Below are 23284 nucleotides of genomic sequence, written 5' to 3'. Positions count from 1 at the left end.
CGGTGTATCTTTGCGTTTGTTGAAAAACCCTTGATATCTACCCATATTCAAACCCAAAATCATGGCGTATGGTTTTCAGAGAGAGAAATGACGGATAATAAGCAAACTTTAGATGCTGCGGAAAAAACCTACCAGGTGAAGGACTTTAAATACGTCACGCGTCTTTACAGGATCTTAACGGCATTTGTGTGAATGCATGTCTAGATTCCAGAAAATCATTGGTAGTGTGAATGAACCACAAATCAAACAATCAAATCCAGGGATGCATTTTCCGTATATTTTCCAAAATCTGTGGCTTAATTCTTGCTCTCAGTATACCAAGCCATTCTAGACCAGTTCTGAAATTTAACACAACACATCTAAATGTAAACAGGGGAAATATGTCAAGTGAGAGTGCGAATCCAAGATCAGCTCTTCCACTTGTTTTTAATATCACATGAATGGGGTGCAGCTGATCTTAGATCAGCACTTTCACTCTCTCAGTTTGTGTGAAAGTGTAGGTATATCAGGTTAAAACAAATATTGGTTTAACTTGAAGGATGTGAAACATCCAAGTAGATACTGACTATAAATGCTTTACAGCAACCAAAGATGTCAGATACATATAGACGGTTTCATCGGACGCACGTCTGGATCCGAACTTCACTACCGGTTTCGTTTTTTTTAATGGTCTGACTAGTTGCTAAATTGATCTCATGAACAAATGCCTCGTCGAAAAGAACAAATGTTTTGGTTTCCTATGTAATCTATGTGGGTTTTTTTGCTTGTTATATAAATAAACTACGTTTAAAGAACTCTGTTGTAATTTATTCTTAGCGGAGTTTACCGGAAGTTACGTGCGGACCACGACAGCCGCTTGTTTATGTTGTTACTGCTGAAACCGTCTATAGTAGGACTAAGGGCTGGGGATGACCCCAGTTTAATGACATTTTATAAAATGTATCATAAATTCTGTGTAATTATATTTCTGAAAAATATTGCAACTAACCAATAGCACTGCATTGTATCATTTAATATGTTTCGTTTAATTCAAATTCTAAGTTTGAGATTGTTTTGTGTCTTGAATTTTCTTTGGGGGGGGTTGTGACTGCTATCAGACGCTTATCGTGGGTTTGGAAATATTTTGTATTTGGAAAATAAATTGGACAAACAGCAGAAAACCTTTGCCAGCACCAGCTAAAACACTAAACTCTTTGACCGCTGCCATCATAAGCTTGATTTTATGTGAATTTTTTTTCCTCATTATATACTTTTCTTTATTTAAAAAGTGATTTTTTTTCTTACTGTGCATTCACAACAGGCATGGTAGAGGCGAAATAGTTGAACACTTGAACATTTTAAGTTTATTCGCTTCATCCGCGCGTGAAACTCTAGTCATTCGAGACATTCACGTGGAAATTTGTGTCATGGGGCTTCTGCGACTCCGCTAGCTTCCTGTAATCACGTCACTACTAGAGCAAGCTCCTGATTGGTTAATGTGCCGCAAATATCCACCAAAGTTCGCGCCTTCTGCACAGCGCTATTCCCACAATCGCGCCGCGCATTCCGCACTGCAGGATGCCTATTCGTGTCTTTGCATTGACTTAACATGTAAATCACTTGCGCTTGCCGCCTCTTCCGCGTCTGGTGTTATATTATTTATTTATTTTATATATTTTGTTTGCATTCATGAGTTATTAAAATTTTAATTGCTTAACTAGTCATGTAATGTTAAAGTATCCATCATTTAATGGAATCGTAAATACATTAAAGAAATGTTTGATGTATCGGCAAATATTGCATCGCTGCCGGTAGATAATAGATACTGTATCGTTTCTGAATTAATTTTATGATTTACACCCAGGTTACAAGAAGCACAACTCTCTAACCACTAGACTATGACTGCCCCCATTTATATCAAAAACCAAGATCCTCATCTTGTTGAGTTACATAAGTATATAGTAAACCAATAAAAAAATCATTAAAATATTGTTTCTGACCACAGCCAGGGCTATTATCTAAAACTATTAAAACATGTTTGTTAATTGAAGTAAGATCAAACGCAGGCCAAAATTTTAGTATTTAACTGAAAAAGGTATAGGCACCAAAATTATTAACTGGAAATAAATAAAAACTAAACAAACTAAAACACAAATTACATTTAAATAGCAAAATTACCCATTTCAGTCAAATAAATAAAATGACAAAAGCTAAACCAAAATCCACATGAAAACTACAAATATACACATTTATACACAAGCTAAAACTCGAAATATAATCTATTGGTTATCTACAATAACACTTAATTAAAAAATAAACATTGCCTAAGCTTGCACATTATAACTAATGTACCATGGTACTGCCATAGTATTTTGTAAGCGAAGGCTGTTTCTCTTCAAACTTAGCTCTACAAAGCCAATAATTTCTAAACATCTAGTATGAAGCTATAACATATTTGATGAAACATACCAGAACTATGAGGCCAGAATAGTAAACAGCAAAAGACCCTGGGTTTTTAAAATGTCAAAACATGATGACATCTGGGTTACAGTAGCATCATTGTAGCATCAGGAAATGTCTGTTTAATAGAAGAAGGGTCCTGTTTTGCCCACTTACAGTAAGAACTCATGGGAACATTTTTATGGTGATACTTTAGGGTGTGAGTGTCTGAACAGGTGCTTCACTTTACTTTTTCTGTGTGTTTTCACCTGAAATGACCATGCACCAGACATTTTCCCCTTACTTGGATTTCCTCTACTTGTTTTTCTTGACAAATATCCAGGTTTGACTGCATGCTTTGGTCAAACATTGACACACCAGCCCACATTTACTTACTTAACAGGCTTAGCTTTAACAAGTTAAGATAAAGTCAAGGTGTCATGTTTTGGGAATTCGTGTTCGCATATTAAACAAAGATTCCCTGAATCTGGAACAAAAAAGTTTACAAAGTAAACGTGTCTGTCTGTAAAATGAAACGTTTTTTGTAGCAAAACTGGTAGAACATTGCATTAACATTAACAACACAAAAGGCTGTGGGTTCGATCCCAAATGCATTAATGTCAATTTTTGTAGCACCATAAGCTAGAGGTCTTTTCGGATCCAAAGAAATGTACCGGACCCAAATGATCCAAATCTTTTTCTACCCTAACCCGACGACGTGCATAAATAAATTTTTAAAGAAAAACCAAAGACAAATCCGACAAAATTAGACCCGATTTTTTTTTGTAAACAACACCGATGTGTGTGCAGTCTGCATCCCTGCACAAACCAGTCAGACAAACAGAAATAAACCCTGATGACCTTGCAACTTATTTGGCCCGCTATGTCATTTATTTTCATTTTTATCTGATGAAGACACCAAGGTAACCGCTTGCAGTGTGTATTCAACATTGATTGACAGGTTTGTCTCGACAAAATTAACCTATCGCCAGCAATACAATGTCGCAAACACTCTTGACAAAAAGAGGGGGGGTTAGAAAAGGACTTGATGCACACACACGATAGTTCGGGTTCGCTCAGCAAAAACTCCGCTCAGTGGGTCCGCTCATTCATTTTAAATTACACAAGGCTGCTAATATTATACCCGACCCTTGTCCAAGGCACACGTGATCGACCTCATGTATTCAGCTCTAAGTGGACCCGTTGAAAACCTCTACCATAAGCTTGAGTGGAAAAAAAATACAGACACGGAAAAAATACAGACACTAAAAAGTGCAAACACGGAGAGACGCATTTCAAAAAACAAGTTAACTTGTCAATTAAGAGAAAACGCTCCCCTGCCAATGACAAATACTTTCTGCAATCTGCAATACCGCTATTATCCACCAGGTGGCCTTTTCCGCAACTTATACCAACCCAGAAGCAACATCTCACTTGAAAGAGTAAAAACTCTGTGTAAGTTTTGAGGATCGCTCTGAATCGGATCTCTATCAAAAGTCCTTCACAAAAACGCAATTATCTCAGCTTTTTGCTCAAAATTTGGTATTTTTGAAGAAACCTACCCATATTTGAGAGGTAATAAAAAAGAATCACGGTAGGATGAAACTTTTTTTCGAAAGCAGAGGGTCTGTTCTTTCATTTGCTATATTGTATTTTTATATATTTAAAGAAGAACATTTTCTGGAAGGCATTAAACTTTTGTGAAAATCATAAAAAATGCTGGCGCTGGCTGGCAACTTTAAAAAAAAAACACTGGTGGGTAAAGAGTTAAATTTTCCCAACCCTTTTGTTCTGATCAGAACAAAATATCCGATCCATGCTTCAAAAACCATAATGTGATCCAAACCGTGAGTTTTGTGATCCGTTACATCCCTTCAAATGCATCATAATCCCTATGTTATGATTTACAGTAAATGAATGATGGTTTATTGTCCAATGAAAGCACACAATTTTATCTTTTGAGAACATGGAGAAATGTCAAGCAATAAAACGTGTTCACTCCTGTTATGTTTAGCATCAAAGGTTTCAAGAGATATGCCAGTCAGTTACATAATAAAATACCTATTAAAAGAATTATTAAAAGGGCAACTTGCTGAGCAAGTTAAACTGTCAACATTTTTATAACTAGATAACTGCTAATCAACACATGAAGCCTTTACAGTAGCCATACTATCAATGGCAAAAATGTGACCCAGTCTGTAAAATTATAAAGTTATTTTTTTCTACATAAAATCATCCTACATAATGTAAAGAAAATATGATATATTGAATATTGACTGAGTAAGACCATGACAAAGATTAAAATCAATGTGAAATCAAACTTTTATGCTCCTAATCTCATAACTAGATTTCACAGACATGGACACACATGCTTGAGTTAACCATTACATTCTTAAGTATTATCAAAGTAATCCCATGTTGTCAGTAAATAATCCAAATCCCATCTCAGCACTTTAAACCATCTACACAAAATTTAAAACTTTCTAGTGTTAAAGGTCACGTTCTTTCTGATCCCATTTTTAAACCCTAGTTAGTGTGTAATGTTGCTATAATAGCATAAATAATACCTGTAAAATGATAAAGCTCAAAGTTCACTGCCAGGTGAAATATTTTCTTTAATAGAATTCGCCTTTCAAAGCCTACAGCGAACGGCCGGTTTGAACTACAGCCTTCTACTTCCTGCTTTAATGACATCACTAGAACAGTTTTTTAACTAAACTCCGCCCACAGGAATACGTCAGTCGCCAGCTAAGCTAACGGCAAGCTTAGCTAACGGCAAGCTAATCTAATGGCAAGCTAAGCTGCTATCGAATCATAACACACTAAACAAGCTACACAGAACTCGCTACGTATTTCTGAAGGCAGGACTTCATAGAACAAGGAAGACATAAAACAGCGGTATACAGATAAGTAAATTGTGTAAAAAATACAGCGTTTTTTACACGTGAAACATAAACACATGTTATATTGCGCACTGTAAACACAATCAAAGCTTCAAAAACACAGAAAGAACAGGACCTTTAACATTCATTTCAATGTAACAAAGTAGTTTATCCAAAGCAAGGTTAGAGATTCTTATAATCTCAAGAGCTCAAATTTCCCCCACGAAGACTTTGACTCACGCATAGTTTTGGATTTAGAGCAAAAGGGCTGCATGTCAGGCATAGTTTGAAGTTATTACAGTGCTGAGTGATCATGGGCCGTGCCAAAGAAACGTTTGTCTTTGCGCTAGCATGGGTCCAAAGACACAATAAGAAGTGCTATTGTCTCCAGAGGCCTGTTGAGATGTCATCTGGCTATTAAGTTTCAAGTAAAATAAAACTGGAAAAAATAAACAGGCAAAAATTCACAATTGGACACAGTTCGCAACTCTCGTGGCCTTTGACTCCATTTTACTTTTCCCATGGCCAGAGTTTCGACATTATACATGTTATTCGGCTTTGCAAACCCAACAATGCCAAAATACACAAAGGACTACAATAGTATCCGTGTTTGACACCAGCAGTGAGTTTCCCAAAAGAAACAGCTGAATCACTTCGAGAATGTGCCTGCGTTAAGCCAAGATGAATATCTGGTTTAATAAAGATGGAAAATGTGGATGGGTCAAGTAAACTGAGAAAATGATGAAGTAATATGACAAAATTTAAAAAGAAGTGTTGGTGGAGACAGCTGTGATTAAAATCTTGCAGAACAGACTGCAGAAACGAATGGAGCATGTGAATGAAAATGTTATGTGGTTAAAACAAAAAGGATTTTAATTCTTGGAACAAGACTTACACTAACCTCAATCCTGAGGTAAAATCCAATCATGCTCATCATGAGACCTCCTGCAAAGGAATCATGCTATCGTGTGCGTGTTCGACTCAAGAAATCATACGGAGGAGTTTGCTTTCGATTCGCTCTCACGCTACTTTGATGTCATCAGCCGGTTTTGTGGGGCCGCATAAAATCGAACATACTTATTTATAATCACCACTGAACGTACCAATGTCCAGATCTGGTCTACTAAAAATATTTGAAGTTATGTTTAATAAGCATCATCATCATGCGCAAACGGCATGGTTCTGGCTGGATAGGATACAGGTACGGCCTTAATCCTGTTAAATGTTGGGTTTAATGTTAGGTTTTGGGGTATGATTAGGATGAAAACAACGGTTCTGGTTAGATACAGCTACGGCCTAAAGTGAAATTAATAAAATTCTACGTCGCAGTTACATTATACGTTCTGCGTAGCCTGATGCGCACCTCGCCAAAAATGTAACAACATGTCTGTTTTATGCAGAATGCGTTCGCTGTGATTGGTTCACTAGATCCCCTCCCATCAGGTAAAAAAAAAATCTGTGCATGCAAACAAATTGCATGTCAACGCAGACGACAACGCAGAAGCATATACAAACAAACTGACCCGTTACCCATTGAGGCTACGCCATAGGGCCTACGCAAAACTATAATGAGCCCTTAAATCCTGTGAAATGTTGGGTTTAATGTTAGGTTTTGGGGTATGATTATGATGAAAAACAACGGTTCTGGTTAGATACAGCTACGGCCTAAAGTGAAATTAATAAAATTCTACGTCGCAGTTAAATTGTACGTTCTGCGTAGCCTGATGCGCACCTCGCCAAAAATGTAACAATGTGTCTGTTCTATGCAGAATGCGTTCGCTGTGATTGGTTCACTAGATCCCCTCCCATCAGGTAAAAAAAAATCGGTGCATGCAAACAAATTGCATGTCAACGCAGACAACAATGCAGAAGCATAAAAAACTGACCCGTTACCCATTGAGGCTACGCCATAGGGCCTACGCAAAACTATAATGAGCCCTTAAATCCTGTGAAATGTTGGGTTTAATGTTAGGTTTTGGGGTATGATTATGATGAAAAACAACGGATCTGATTAGATACAGCTACGGCCTAAAGTGAAATTAATAAAATTCTACGTCGCAGTTAAATTGTACGTTCTGCGTAGCCTGATGCGCACCTCGCCAAAAATGTAACAATGTGTCTGTTTTATGCAGAATGCGTTCGCTGTGATTGGTTCACTAGAACCCCTCCCATCAGGTAAAAAAAATCTCGCATTTCTTCATAGGCATTTCCGCTTGCGATGGTCAAAACAAAGATGGACCAAGCTAAGCAGTGATTTAACTCAAACTGCAGCAAAAGTCTATGTCTTCGCTTGTGTGTTTATTGGCCAAGCTGCTTCTTCTTTGGCCATTGCACTGCTACTGTGGGTTGCACTCGTGGATACTGTCTACTAGTGGTCTGCCTGTGAAATTGCACTTTGACACAGAAGTATGAAAACCGACACCATCGAGGCTACGCCGTAGGGTCTACACAAAACTATAATGAGCTCTTATATCCCGTGAAATGTTGACTTTAGGGGTAGGATTAAGATGAAAGCAGTGCTCATCTGGTGAGGTTTTACAAGATTTTGGCTGTAGCTGTATCCCTTCTAGCCACAACCAAACACTGCCTCTGGTCTTGCATACGTCTGTAGAAAATCCCTGTGTGGCTTTAACGGCATTTGGCTATATTTTGTAACGAAGAAAATCCACCATCATGAATAACCCCAATAAAAGTTGTCAAGAGATTTTCCACAATAAGGGAGGCAGCATATTTAAAAGGGCTGTAAAGAGCAAATGTGTTTAACCTAAGCATATGGGGAACAACGCCAAAACAGCAGCAAGCTCACTTATTTATTTAGAAAACGCTTATTTTTCACAATGAGCTTCTTAGAAACAGACACTTAAAGAGGGTACAACAGACTGACTTCAATCACGCTAAAACACTGCAACACTTCTTTAATGTAGATGATTGGACAAGCATGCTGAAGATCTCAAGATTAAAGACATTCACTGTCAGCCATTTTAATAGGGGTCAACACTGCAAACACTTTAAGTGTCTCTGGCGAGCATACAGTATATCTGCGATCTTCCAGCTGTTGTTTAGCAGGAAGGAAACACTGTCAGTCAGATCACAGTAAGCCTGTGATCCTTTAAGGTTTGAGGGTTTTTTTCAGAACAAAAGCAATTTAGCCATATGAGAACCTTAAAGAGCAACTATGGTCCGATTCACAATTTTTCATTGTAAATGTGTATTAGTACATGTTAACGATATGCAAAAGCCCCAAAGTAAACGATGATGCGAGTTATCGTCTCCAACATAAATCTCTTTTTTTGGACTACAACAAACATACAGATTGTAGGCAACAATTTACTTCCTGGGCCTGGAAGTTTTTTTTTTTACTTAATAAAGTTGCATTATGAAACTCTTAACAGAAATGCAATACAATTTAAATATCAATTTAGACCGCCAGTGTCCCAATACGGCGCTGACATCTTACCCCCCAGTCACATTAGCTACAAGCGACAGAGACAGAGCGACAGGCTACCATTCATTTTCAATGGAAGTGGCCGTTTGCCAGTGACAAGCGATGAGCTTGCCGCTGTGCGAGCAAGGCGGGGCCAAAATAGACAAGCAGGCTATTTTATGCAAATGCTGAGCGATGCGACAAAGCGACTGCCAATCGGAGTGAAGGAGCAGCGTGACGTAGGTCTGTGGTCGAGTCTGAGAAAATAATTCAAGATGGCGGAAAATGCGTATTTATGTATATATCTGATAAGTTTGGCATTTTATCTCATATATTTTGTTACTTTTATCGAGAAATAAATACTTTTAAATCCAAAAACACCGTTCTTGTAACTTAACAATACCTCTAAAGTGACTTTTGATACCGCTTTGAGAAACTAGCCAAGGAACGCCCATCAAGCGAGTGCGTGTCGCTCGGTGTCGTTCACTTTTGTAGCTAATGTGACTGTAGGGTTAGGTCTTGAGTCTGCACAATAGCGATTTCGGGACCAGCCTGTGCAGTAGTGAGCAGGAAGTAGAGCCGCGAAATCAAGGCCCCGCCCTCGCAAAATGCGCATATCAGAGCTGTCCATCATGACATGACACCACCGTTTTTTATAGCATTAAATAACTAACTAAACACAAACTTATTTTCAAAACAAACAATTGAATTTACATCAGCATGATGAAAACTACAGTAAATGACAGAAACCAGCTTCGGAAAAAAGATAAATGAAGTGTAATTAAATTGTTTAGTTGGTCTCAAGTCCCATTGAATAACATGGGGGAGGCGGGGTTTATGACCTATACTGGGACCAGCCACTGGGGGGCGGTTGAGACGTTTTGGCTCCACTTGTGCGGCATGCTTGGTGTAAACAAGGTACTAAAAAATTATGTCATTACCATTTTAGCCAATCGCAATTGCCTGTGTCATTTTCCGTCTCAGAAAAGTGGCACACGCACCTCAGGTCCAAACATTGCACACACGTACACAGAGCAGGCAGTGACAAGCGAAGAGAAAGCATTACTGGAGCTGTAATTTTGTGTTTTTCTAATGAATACACACAGTTTAAAATAATAAATTAGACTAAAACTGGCTTCAAAGCAACAACCTGCAACTCTGACGTTAATGAGACGTGAGGAGAGGAAATTCATGTAAACGGCATGTCAACTTTGTTTAAAAACAGAGGCAATGAAAAGAGTTATACAAATAAAAAGTCATCTGAAACATAACCATAACATCCAGTGTTTAGATCTGAGGTGTAGCTATTATAAACGTGACTGCGCGTAAATGACGCATACTCACAGATGCGATCACTCGTCAATATAAACCCAAGAAATGCTGTGAAGCTGAGATTTACACTGAACGACTATCAGCCGTTTCAAATTTAAATGCAGATTTATGTTGTAATTATTTAAATTTTAATGTCTTAAATTTTTTATTGTGTTCTAAGAAAAGGTGTAATTGCATCATTATGCTATTAGGAACACCTGTTCAATTTCTCATTAATGTAATCATCTAATCAACCAATCACATGGCAGTTGCTTCAATGCATTTAGGGGTGTGGTCCTGGTCAAGACAATCTCCTTAACTCCAAACTGAATGTCAAAATGGGAAAAGAAAGGTGATTTAAGTAATTTTGAGCGTGGCATGGTTGTTGGTGCAAGATGGAATGGTCTGAGTATTTCACAATCTGCTCAGTTACTGGGATTTTCACGCACCATTTTTAGGGTTTAGAAAGAATGGTGTGAAAAGGGAAAAACATCCAGTATGCGGCAGTCTTGTGGGCGAAAATGCCTTGTTGATGCTAGAGGTCAGATGAGAATGGGCCGACTGATTCAAGCTGATAGAAGAGCAACTTTGACTGAAATAACAACCGAGGTATGCAGCAAAGCATTTGTGAAGCCACAACACGCACAACCTTGAGGCGGATGGGCTACAACAGCAGAAGACCCCACCGGGTACCACTCATCTCCACTACAAATAGGAAAAAGAGGCTACAATTTGCACGAACTCACCAAAATTGGACAGTTAAAGACTGGAAAAATATTGCCTGGTCTGATGAGTCTCGATTTCTGTTGAGACATTCAGATGGAAGAGTCAGAATTTGACGTAAACAGAATGAGAACATGGATCCATCATGCCTTGTTGTCACTGTGCAGGCTGATGGTGGTGGTGTAATGGTGTGGGGATGTTTTCTTGGCACACTTTAGGCCCCTTAGTGCCAATTGGGCATCGTTTAAATGCCACAACCTACCTGAGCATTGTTTCTGACCATGTCCATCCCTTTATGACCATCATGTACCTATCCTCTGATGGCTACTTCCAGCAGGATAATGCAAGATGTCATAAAGCTCGAATCATTTCAAATTAGTTTCTTGAACAGGACAATGAGTTCACTGTACTAAAATGGTCCCCACAGTCACCAGATCTCAATTCAATAAAGCATCTTTGGGATGTGGTGGAACGGGAGCTTCGTGCCCTGGATGTGCATCCCACAAATCTCCATCAACTGCAAGATGCTATCCTATCAATATGGCCCAACATTTTTAAAGAATGCTTTCAGCACCTTCTTGAATCAATGCCACGTAGAATTAAGGCAGTTCTAAAGGCATAAGGGGGTCAATCACAATATTAGTATGGTGTTCCTAATAATCCTTTGGGTGAGTGTATAATCAGTGATTTAAAATGTCAAAAATATCGACTATCGTCATAATTTCTGAGACAATTAACCGGCTTATGAAAAGTAGCTTTTGTGACAGGCCTATTTGCCTCTTCTGCGTGCGAATGAAACATGAAACTCTGCATTCTAAGAAGTTATCTTTAAAAGCATCATAATTGCGTAGCTTGTTTTCATGTTTGAAGCATGACTATGATCCTTTAATGTTCAATAGGTTTTGGACCAGATGTAATGGTTATGTAATAGTTCAACAGTTGTACTCAAAAGTTCTTATTAAGTGTTGAAAGAAAATGTGTGTGCGGAAAAGAGACTGACTAATACTAATACTCAATGGTATGTTCTCACAGAACAGCCAGCCTGACACATCTAATCCACATAATAGATCCCCCTCTCCCTCTTCTGGCTTTCACTATCTCCTCTAATCCTTCTTTCTGTCTCTTCTTACCTCAGCAAATTACACTTTCCTCATCCTAAGCTCTTCTCATCTGTAAATATCATCATCCTCACCTCTCCTCCTATCCAGCGGTGCATCCTGTGGTTTTGACTCATGCATTCTCAATGTTCAGCAGAGTGAGGACAGACCCGATTATCTGATTAATTCACTGTTCGCTCTGGTAAACCCAACATAAACAAGCTTGCTTTCAACCCAACCTCTCTCTCCACTTAAACCAGTCTAAGATGCTTTGGTGGTCTTAACTGACCACTCAGGTGGTCTATTTTAATGGTTTTAGGGGGGTTTAGATCACTTGTGAGCTTGTTAGGATAAGGAAACTATTTTAAGCTATTTTAATTAATTTTTAAATACCAAACGCTAACATGCTAGCACAAATGGTTTGGAAAAACCTGTCTATTGCATCTACAAAATAACAAAAAATAATGCTCTCAAGTATTAATGTTTTACAACATACTCAAAAGTGTGCGCTTTCCCATCAGCAGAAATGTACTTTAGTATGCATGTACAAGTATGCAAATTAGCCCTTACGAACACTAACTATACTGTTAAAAAAAACATGTTATTTTGTGTATTTATATAATACAATGTGTTCATGTAGTTTATGGTTATTTTCCACATACCATAATTTTTTACCTCCAGATATCCTGCCTTCCTCAAACGCATTGATTTTGTACAAAACTTATCGATTTGAAAAGTACTGTGTCCATCATTGGCCAGCTTATCTGTACGTTTTGATTGACCTGAATACCTCTGACGTCAGCCGGAAATGTGACGCTCCTTACCATGTTTAAAAGATTCGGTCACAATGCAATGCTAACAGGAGTTAACTTACAGGCTGTGAGTCAGAAGCGGGAAGAATTATGATAATGTCTGTATTTACTACATCACCAATCCCAGGAAGTAAACTGTTGCCTACAATCCGTGTGTTTGTTGTAGTCCAAGAAAAGAGATTTACGTTGGAACTGATAACTCGCTTCATTGTTTGCTTTGGGGTTTATACCTTTCGCATATCGTTAACATGTACTAATACACACTTACACCAAAGGAAATATAAAATCGTTATTTGGACAATTGGTACTCTTTTATACTACCGGTCTGTTGAATGCTTGAATCTGATTGGCTGATGAACGTTCTAAGGTGTGCAATTATTTTCTGGGAAACGCACAGCAAACGTAGCGGACTAACAAAAACAACATGACAGACGATTTTTTGATGCAATAACAGCGCTGTTTAGAGACACACCGAGGAAACCTCGTTCACACAATCTCTCTCTCTCTCTCTCTCTCTCTCTGTGTCTCTCTCTCTCTCTCTCTCTCTCTAATAACTTCATTAATAACTGCATTAGAATGCTACTAACGGCTCAAGCCTCCATTGCCAGCTTTAAAATGACGTTTTGGGTCAAGCAAAAGAGCCGTTGGATGAGACGCGGAAGGAATAGTCCTACTCACAATAGCGATTTAAGTACAAAAAACAGACAAATCCCTTTAAATATATCATGTGATCAATGCTTTGAGGTGTTGTAACCGTAGTATAAGTGGAATAATTGACTCTGGGCCATTGAAATATTGAAAAATAATGCGCACGGGAGGTGTAACGGCCACGATGCGACAGCCCAGGTGTGCATTATTTTTATAATTATACCACGGGTTTGTTGAATGTTGTATTCTGATTGGCTGAGAAATGTTCAGTGGGTATGCGTTCATTTCTGATAACTGCACACCAAACTTGTCAAATGTCCTAAAAATAGGCACCAGAGCAATGTTTGTGGTAACTGTGGTATAAGAGGAATAATTGACTCTGGTCCTTTGAAATATTTGAAAATAATGCACACTCTGCTTCGCGTCGTGCCACATTGCACCTTGGGTGTGCATTATTTTCTTATTATTCATTGGCCCGTCTTCAATTATTCCTTACTAATTCAACGGCCCGTCGTCAATTATTCCTTACTTAAACCATGGTTACCATAAAATAACTATGGTGAAACTACAAAAACCATGGTTACTGAAGTTAAAATCCTGGTTGGCAATAGAAATCAATAGGACAAAAAACATGGTTCCAACAAAAATTTATTTTTTGTAAGGGAGTATCAACAAACTTACTTTTACGTTTCTAGATAAAAACTGATATGCAGCCTCCAAGTTGCAAAACTTGCAATTTTACAAATGATAAAAGCACAAGGCACAAACAACACTCCTGTGTACCGCAAGTGGTTGTGGGTTATGTTATCCCAAAAAGCATGTGCACGTAGAAAAGTACAAAAATCCACACTACGCAGTCACTTTTTTCAGCATCTATACAGTATGTGGGACTTACTAATCGTAAAAGTGCATACTGTTACTGTTGTTAAAACTTAGTTAGCATTGCATTTCATATTATTGCCTCCCTATGACAAAATGCTTTATTGTTTCCTCACTATTGTATAGGCCGCTTTGATTAAAACTGCTAAAAGCCTAAATGTAAAAGTAAAATATGCAAACGGTTATGAGACCAAGTTCATGGCCAAGCAAAACTCGAACACTCATTATGTTCCATTAAATCAGCAGACTGTTTTGCTCACAGCGCTCGCGGCTTTGTTGAGTAAGATGGAAATTGTATAATTTTGCTGTGCCACTCGCTTGCAGTGTACACCACACACTTCATTGCTTGTGTCAACAAACACACACAAACATCATTTGGTGAACAAGTCAATGAACCGTAGCCTGTTTGATGTGGGAAATATGGGTAACCGAAGGACAAAAAAAGACTTTAAAGACAAGGAAGGAAACAGGCATATGATAAGAATTAATGAGAATTTCGCCTTAATAACTTCGACATAACCGATGTTATCCATCCAAACTAAATTCGAGAGCAGACAATATTTCACAAGGGATCAAATCAATCTTAATGTTAACACCATGATAGCTTAACAATATAAAGACATCAAATAAGCTCATGACAGCTTGCACCAGGAGATATCGACCTCGACCGAGGTTATTCTGCTATTAACAGTTTTGTTGGTGCAGCACTATGATTGCTTCCTTTTCACAGAAATGTTAAAGTGTCAGATCAAATAGCGCTTACAAGAACTGTGACCTGTGCTGTCAACTAAACCTCAAAAAGTTGTTTTAATTTTATTACACATTCTACTTTCATAAGCAAAAAGCAAACAATCCATAGCCCAAACCTAATTCCCAACCCTGTTGTAAAGAAAGACGAATGTACAAACATCTTTGTTGATGAATAGAAACTTTGGTTGCAATTTATTTTAGGGCCAAACCATGCCCCAGCGCAATTGTCCCCCCTCCCTACTTCCCCATACTTTACAGATCTTTTATGTGCATAGACATCTTTTAACACACTAAAAACAAAGGAAAACATGAAATCGGGTCAGATGACATTTTTTGCTTCTCATCCACTTTACTTATTTTTAACCCCTTCAGACCTGTGTGCCTTATTTTGATTGCTTGATCAGCTTTTTTATTAGTTTGAACCACAAAACAAGTGAACAAATGTCCATTCCAGTGGATGCAGGGTCTGAAGGGGTTAAACATGCACTGTTAACCCAGATATTGTCTTTACTTAAACAATCAAGTAAACATCACTTAATATTTTCTGTTTTGGAGCCAAAGCTTAAAAAGTTTAGTTGATATAACTTTACAGCTTACAAAATCCATTAAACTAAAACATTCAAGTAAAACGAACTTAAAATTATTAGTTCATGATGTGAGAAATACCCATAATCCGTTGCGGCTGAATATTTTGATTATTTACTGCTTTTTCACAGAATAAAAACAGATAAGGATTTTCACTACTCGAATATTTGTTAATAAAATGTCATATAAGTTCAAGCTCTTATATTATTGATGTTGTTTTGTTGTAAATGATAATTTTGTGAAGTCACAGTTCAGGCGATCAGTGTTTCCGTACATGAACCCTGTTCAGAACATTTTATTGCTTTTCTCTCCACAGTACTGACAATGTCAATGTATGTCAAAAACACAGTTTTGTGTGTGTTTCTGTGGAGAATCACGTTTATTCAATGATTGACTTAAAGTCAGTCATTCATTTTGTGTTATAATACCCTTTATAACATCAAAAGTAATATAAAGTGATAAAAACTACAGTTATATGCAACGGGTTTCCTCGCAAATTTCTAGTAATGTCAACTAATCCGGGTTAAGAGTGCAGGAATATTGGAAGAAATTAAAACATTAAAAAGTATATTAAATGTAAAATTGTTGTTAGAACAACTTATTTGCTTAAGTAAACTTCACTTAAAGTTTTTCAGTAATCATTACTTACATTTTTTGGGGGGGCAACAAGTTACCTTCATTTTTTAAGTAAACTCAACTTATCCAGGTTTACATTGTGTTAATTAAACATGATTTTTTTTTATTTAGGCAGGAGATTTTCAGTTCAGTTCCCAGCATGCTTTGCAAGGGCTGAATAATGAGAGCAAATGTAGAAATGATGTACTATTTTATGCATTTTTAATCAAGATAAAATACGTAGGAGACATATTAATGTTCTGTGTTCTGTTGTGTTCGAATTTTAAAGTTTGTGTTTTATTGTTTTGTAGGTTACCATTGTGTAGAAGAATGGAGCATTTTCTGAAGTGGTGAACAGACTGACTGAAGACTTTGATCCAAAGGGATTATATTGATTACTAACAAGATCAGCTTTTGATTCTGACCTTCATACCACTGTGCATTATTTAAAAAAGTTGAAAAACTAGCAATTGGTTTTATTTGAAATTCGTCTTACGTGATCCAGTCCTGTTGTGTCTACGTGTACTTGAGTAAAGCTTAAATGTTAATTTCATGTTGAGAAAATGCAAGTCAATCATGTGGAACCACTGTCCATTAAATTATGTTCACTCAAAAAGTTTTTTTTAGTGTATCAAACAAAATGCTGAATATGGGTTAGGTTTAGGGTTGCTACCTTGTACTGCAAGTACATGATTGTAAAATATAGTTCTACCCAAACTTTATCAGATGCATCTGAAGCTTTTATAGAGACCACTTTGGGTTTATATGATTTGAGGAAATCCTGCATATTTTTGTTGTCATGGTAAATGCTTCCACAGATCACAGGTAGATTTTAACCTTTAGTTGGTCAAAACTAGAAAAACAAAGAAGAAGTACTGAGACTATATCCTGAAGTAATATGAGCCTCTTACAAACATGAATTCCTTTGAAAGTGCTGATGCATCATGGGAAAGAGGAAATAAGTTCATTGTACAGTATCCTGTACACATAAAAATATAAAAGTATAAATCAGACAAGTCTAATATCATAAGACCTCATCAAAGCACCAGAAGAGGAAATTTATCAAGAGCGGATGTTTTAAGCAAATGCACGAACTACACTCTCAGACAAAAAGGTACAAAAGTTGTCACTGGGACGGTAACTTTTATCAAAAGGTCCTTATATGTACCATTTTGGTACAAGTATGTATCTCTAAGGTATCAATGTGCATCTTTTAGCTACAACGTGTAGGAAGGATAACATAGCGGGGAACACTCCCCAGAACTAAAAATAAATGTGAAACTTTCTGCATTTATTGAATTTATTATGGATTTGTTTTTTACCTGCATTTTTAACTCATTCTCCACCAGCCATTTTTTGAAAAGTTGCCCACCAACAATTTTTGTGATTTTCACAAAATGCCTTCGAGGAAAATTTTCTTTTAAAAATATATAAACTAGTGCTGGGCATAGATTAATCTTAAAGACGGTTTCATCGGACGCACGTTATACACGTCTGGATCTGAACCTTTCTTCCGGTTTCGTTTTTTAATGGTCTAACTAGTTGCTAAACTGATCTCTTGAACAAATGCCTCGTCAAAAATAACAAATGTTTTGGTTTCCTAGGTAATCTATGTGTTGTTGTTTTGCTTGTTATATAAATAAACTACTATAAATAAACTACGATTAAAGTACTTTGTTGTTATTTATTATTAGCGGAGTTTACCGGAAGTTACTGCGGGCCGCTGAAACCGTCTATACAAAATAAAAGTAATTTTTTGCATAATATTTTTGCACAATATATTGCATAATTTTTGCTGGGTATAGATTAATCTAGATTTATTTTATACAAAATAAAAGTAATTTTTGCATAATATATGACTTTGAACTGTGTGTAAATATTATATATATATATTTAAACACACACAAATATATATATATATATATATATATATATATATATATATATATATATATATATATATATATATATATATATATATATATATACACATTTAAGAAATGTTTTATTTATATATAGTTTTTTATTTATATATAATATAGAATATATAAAAATATAAATACATATATATACACATGTAAATGTTTCTTAAATACATACATGAATGTGTGTGTATTTATATATAAAAGTTACACGCAGCACAAACTCATATGTTATGCAAAAAAAATACTTTTATTTTGTATTAGATTAATCTAGATTAATCTATGCCCAGCACTAATATAAACATACAAATATATCAAATGAAAGAACAGACCCTCTGCTTTTAAACAAACAATAAGCAAACAAACAAACAGGAAAAAAATCCTCCTATCCATATTTTTTTTCTCTTACAAACTCTTAAATATGTGGGGGGGGGGGGTTTCTTTAAAAAATATAATTGTTTAGCAAAAGGTTGAAATAATAAAATGTTTGTGAATGAATTTTGTCAGAAATCAGATTCAGAACGATTATCAAAACATACACAAACTTGAAAATTAGTAAATAACATTTTGGCTTCAGTTATTTTCATAAATGGGTAAGTGGATAATCTAGTGGATAATCGTGGTATTGCAGATTAACATAATAATTCATCAGGATAAAGTTTTTTTTAAGCAAATGTTTTCTCTCAATTGACAAGATAACTCTTCAATGGCGGGGAAAGAGTTAATTTTGAAAAAAATGAAGGCCAGGCGAGAAATGTTCCTCCAGTCGCTTTTGAAAGTAACAGAGCATCTCTCTGCACCAAGCCGCATAATTTAACATATCGTTTATAAGCATAAGAATGTGCCTAAGCAAAGCAATGGTATATAAATGGTTATTTTTTTGCTGAGAAATATTACTGTTTATTTAAACAGTGATGTACTACAGAACAGTGAAACACTCAAGTCATAATGTCACCCTGAACATCTACCTCAGCGAGTCCGAATAAACCAGACGTTTTCGCAAATATTTGCCTTTGTCTGGTCAGAAATGTAAATGGGATTTCAGAGAAGATTCTTTCTGAAGCTGACAGCAGTGAAAAAAGCAGAGCACAGGAACCTCAACCGAAGGACTCCTGAAACTGAACTTGAACAGACCTGCTTTTGGATCAAGTCATGACATGCAGCACTGAGACATTTACAGATCAAAAAACTGCTGAAAGAATGTGCAGACAAATGCGGGGAGGGGAAACATTATCTTAAGCCCCCTGAGAACAGGAAAGACAAAAAACTTTGCAGTTGAATGAAACAGGTGGGCTCTACCTGCAAGCCTCGCCCACTATACCAGAATGTCTGATTGCATGCGGTCAATCAATGCTGCTTGTTTATATCGTTTGAAGTGTCTTAAAGCAGTAGCTTTGTTAAATTTAATAGCGCCATTCCCAATGTTTCAAAGTTCCCAATTTATGCAAAAAGATTTACATTTAAACACAGATCTGCAAAGACGACTTAATACGCTGTGCCAGGCCAGTGGATGGCGATGTTACCTTGTAAAGAAGACAAATGCTTCTACAGAGTGATAATACAAACAATCAAGATGGCAAAGCATTAAGCAGTTTTATTCAGACTGACAATGAGGTCATACAAAAAGCAGCAAATTTTGGTACACTTTGTTGGAGAACAAAAGTATCTTGAGCACCAAACCCAGTCCTGTAGGCCTCCATTGTCGTTTTGGTCATACTCGTGCATTCCTATACACTGAAGTAACGCATGTCATCGTTATCAGTGATGCGTGGGTCAATGTATAAAAAACCCGCACCCGACCGACGTTTAATTTCAACTAATCCGCCCGCAACTCGGACCACAAAAAAATAAAAAATAAATATTGTACCCGACTCGCTTCCTTGCCCGCATTTTTTAAAAGTAGTAATTGTTTAAAATAGTTAATTGGCATCTTTTTTTCCAAACGACCCGACCGACTGCGACCCGAATATCATAAAAAATTTTGGGGGATTACTTAACCGCGGGTGATTTCAGATCAACCCGAGCATCACTGATGGTTATCACCGATTCACCGTTATGTAGGTTACACTAGGGCTGTGTATCAGAAAGAATTTCGCAAAACGATATGTTTCACAATATTTGCGATGCGGTAAAAGCAGGGAAAAATATTGGAGTATTTCCTGTTTTAGGAATATAATAGGATATAATTTTAGAAAAGCTGTCACTAAGAACACACCACCATATTCAAACCTTAGCAAAAGAAAATTGTGGCACACCCCAAAGCTAGTACTTCCTGTCACTGTTATAGTCGGGATGTAAACTCCAAACTAAACAACTTTAATTAATCTTCGATCGGTACAGTATTGCCAAACAAAATATCGCTATTTTCTTACAGTCTCCTCCTCCTCCAATGCAAAAAGTGAAAGTTGGATCTACTTAAAAATACTTTAAATGGTAACAATTAAAGGTGCAGTGTGTAATTTTTAGAAGGATCTCTTGACAGAAATGCAGAATAATATACAAAACTAGATTATCAGTGGTGTATAAAGACCTTTTATAATGAACCGTTATGTTTTTATTACCTTAGAATGAGACATTTTTATCTGCATACCGAGGGTCCCCCTACATGGAAGTCGCCATTTTGTGCCGCCATGTTTCTACAGAAGCCCTTAATGGACAAACTTTTTTTACGAAGCTGCCTCCGAAGATGACATGTTTGTCTGGTGGTGGTTACTGTAGCTTCTCTATGCGTTTTAAATGCGATGGGTGAGCAGCTGCCTGAGCCATTGGTTGCAATTTGCAACCTCACCACTAGATGCCACTAAAATTTACACACTGCACCTTTAAAAAGTATGTAAATTAAGTACATTTTCTTACTACATTTTTCTTAAAATGTAAGGTGAAAAACTTAATTAAATTGGTAACACCTAATAAAGTTAGGTGCCGAAAAAATGTAAAACTGTATTTTTCTAGGCATAGATGAATAAAAAGAGTTCTGGACATATCGTGAACCTCTAAGACAATTGTTTCCTCATCCTTAAGTAAACTTCATGCATGCAAAAGACAGCTAGAAATCAATCCACATTAATTAAAGTTAAATTAAGTACAATGTTGTTACAATGCTAAAACGCAAAGTTGTGACTGCTTAGCGCTGTATGCTAGTTAATGCTATAGGCTAGCGTTTAGGCTGAAGTTCTACTATTGACGATACAGTTACATTTACAGCTATGTAACATTGACTTTTCTACTCTGCCCCTGTACTGTGGAAAATTTTTGAGTTGCCAGACCTCTTGTGTGTTAGCACTGGTAAATGAACACTGTTATTTACCCAACACAAAGCAAGTAAGACTGATGTATGTTTGATTATTCTGTTAATCTGATCATCTGAACAGGTCTATGTTTTAAAGTCATTAAAGCGCACAGAGCAACTAAAGTGTATATGAGCAGAGCTACACAAAACTTTTCTTGCGTAGATGACATTGTTCACTTGAACTATAACCATAATCATAAAGACTTCCCTAAAGGTCACCATGATTACTATAATGAGTTGTGTTTATACTTGTTTTACAGCTTAGTGCAGGTTACACTTTCACTCTTCAGTTTACCAGCTAGGGGTAACATTACAGGTATAGTGGGCGACTACTTTTGATAATATACGTAATCGCATTGTTACCACTCATACTTATGCTACCTCCTCCTTAAATATTTCTGAATTTTCTGGTATCCCTCTCTTTTAACTTTGCTATTTATGATTTCCAGTCACTATGTAAATTTCCGATACCATCTTGTCTTTTTAAATCATGTTTTGATTCCCTCTCTCCTGTTGTTTTGAGAATTATCAATAACTCATTGTGTATTGCTGTCACCCCTGTACCAAAAACTAACAACATGAACTTTGATAATACGAATAATTTTCGTCCCATCTTTAATCTTTCATTCCTATACAAAATTCCTAAAACAAAATTTTAGGACAAACAATGGCTTCTCAACTGCTTTCCCATCTTTTCTCTAATGATCTGTTTGAGCCACTTCAGTCTCCACAGTACTGAAACAGCGTTAGTTAAGGTCACTAATGACTTGTTAATGGCTTCCGATTCTGTCCGTCTATCTATACTGATTCTTCTTGATTTTAGTGGGGCTTTTATAGATCACTCACACTATAGATCACTCCATTTTAATCACCTGCTTAGAGACTATCTTTGGAGTTTCTGATTCTGCATTAAAGTGGTTTAAGTCGTACCTCTCTGATCGTAAGCAGTTTGCTGTGATGGGTGACTGCAAGTCTGATATCGGTGTGGTGCACTCTGGTGTTCCCCAGGGATCAGTTTTGGGCCCTTTACTTTTTAGTATTTACATTTTTCTATTTGGCCAATTTTGAAGAACACTTGGTCTTAAATTTTACTTTTATGCTGATGACACTCAGATCTATACATTCAAAACCAATATGCCTGTGTCTTTTCTTTTTTAAATTTTACTGAGATTAAGAAATGGATGTCTGAAAAAGTTCTCTGTCTAAACAGTGACAAGACTGAAGTGATGCTTATGGCTCTGCTTTACAATTCCAAACTAAACAAAAAAACCTGGGGGTAATATTTGACACCAACTTAACATTTGACCATCATGTTTGTAACACAATCAAAGCATAATTCTTTAATCTAAGAAACATTGCCAAAATACGTCCCATGTTGACTTTCTCTGTGGCTGAAAGAGAGCACATCACACCTCTGCTGAAAAAAATTGCACTGACTTCCTGTTAGTTTGTGTATTGTTCATATAATTTTTCCCTGCCCTCTGAGATTAGGAATGCAGAATCCCTTAGTGTTTTTAAATCGTACCTTTAAATGTACCTTAGGGTAGCCTTTATGTGATTACTATGTTATTTATTGGCTTTTTATTGTATTGTTTGGTTAGTATTTACTGCCTGCAATGTTATGTAAAGCGCTTTGAGATGCTACTTTTAAAAGCACTATACAAAATAAAAGTTTATTATTATTATTATATGTTATTTATTATTATTGAAGTGGTTAATTTTTTTCCATTTATGTATTTATGTCATACTGAACTATTAAAAATGTATTTATTGACTAAAGCAAGCACGGTTAATTATGTTACAATAGCTATGATGCAATAAATATATAAGTTATTAACTAACAATTATAGGCAATATTAAATAAAGCAAAGGTTTGCAAATGGAAAGCTTACAAAACAGCTGAAAATGAAAGACTTCTGGGCACAATGA

At 36.6% G+C, this 23284-nt stretch overlaps 1 protein-coding gene across 1 annotated transcript in view; it reads right to left on the bottom strand.

Moving 5' to 3' along the window:
• The window catches only part of LOC141351003 (phospholipid phosphatase 2-like), a 43249-nt gene that overhangs the window by 18912 nt on the left and 1053 nt on the right, over window positions 1–23284 (bottom strand). The gene's annotated exons all lie outside the window — the stretch shown is intronic.

This window comes from Misgurnus anguillicaudatus, chromosome 2, assembly GCF_027580225.2.
Source record: "Misgurnus anguillicaudatus chromosome 2, ASM2758022v2, whole genome shotgun sequence".
NCBI lineage: Eukaryota > Metazoa > Chordata > Actinopteri > Cypriniformes > Cobitidae > Misgurnus > Misgurnus anguillicaudatus.
The sequence above is the reverse complement of the archived record's forward strand: the minus strand, read 5'-3'. Positions and strand labels throughout refer to the sequence as shown.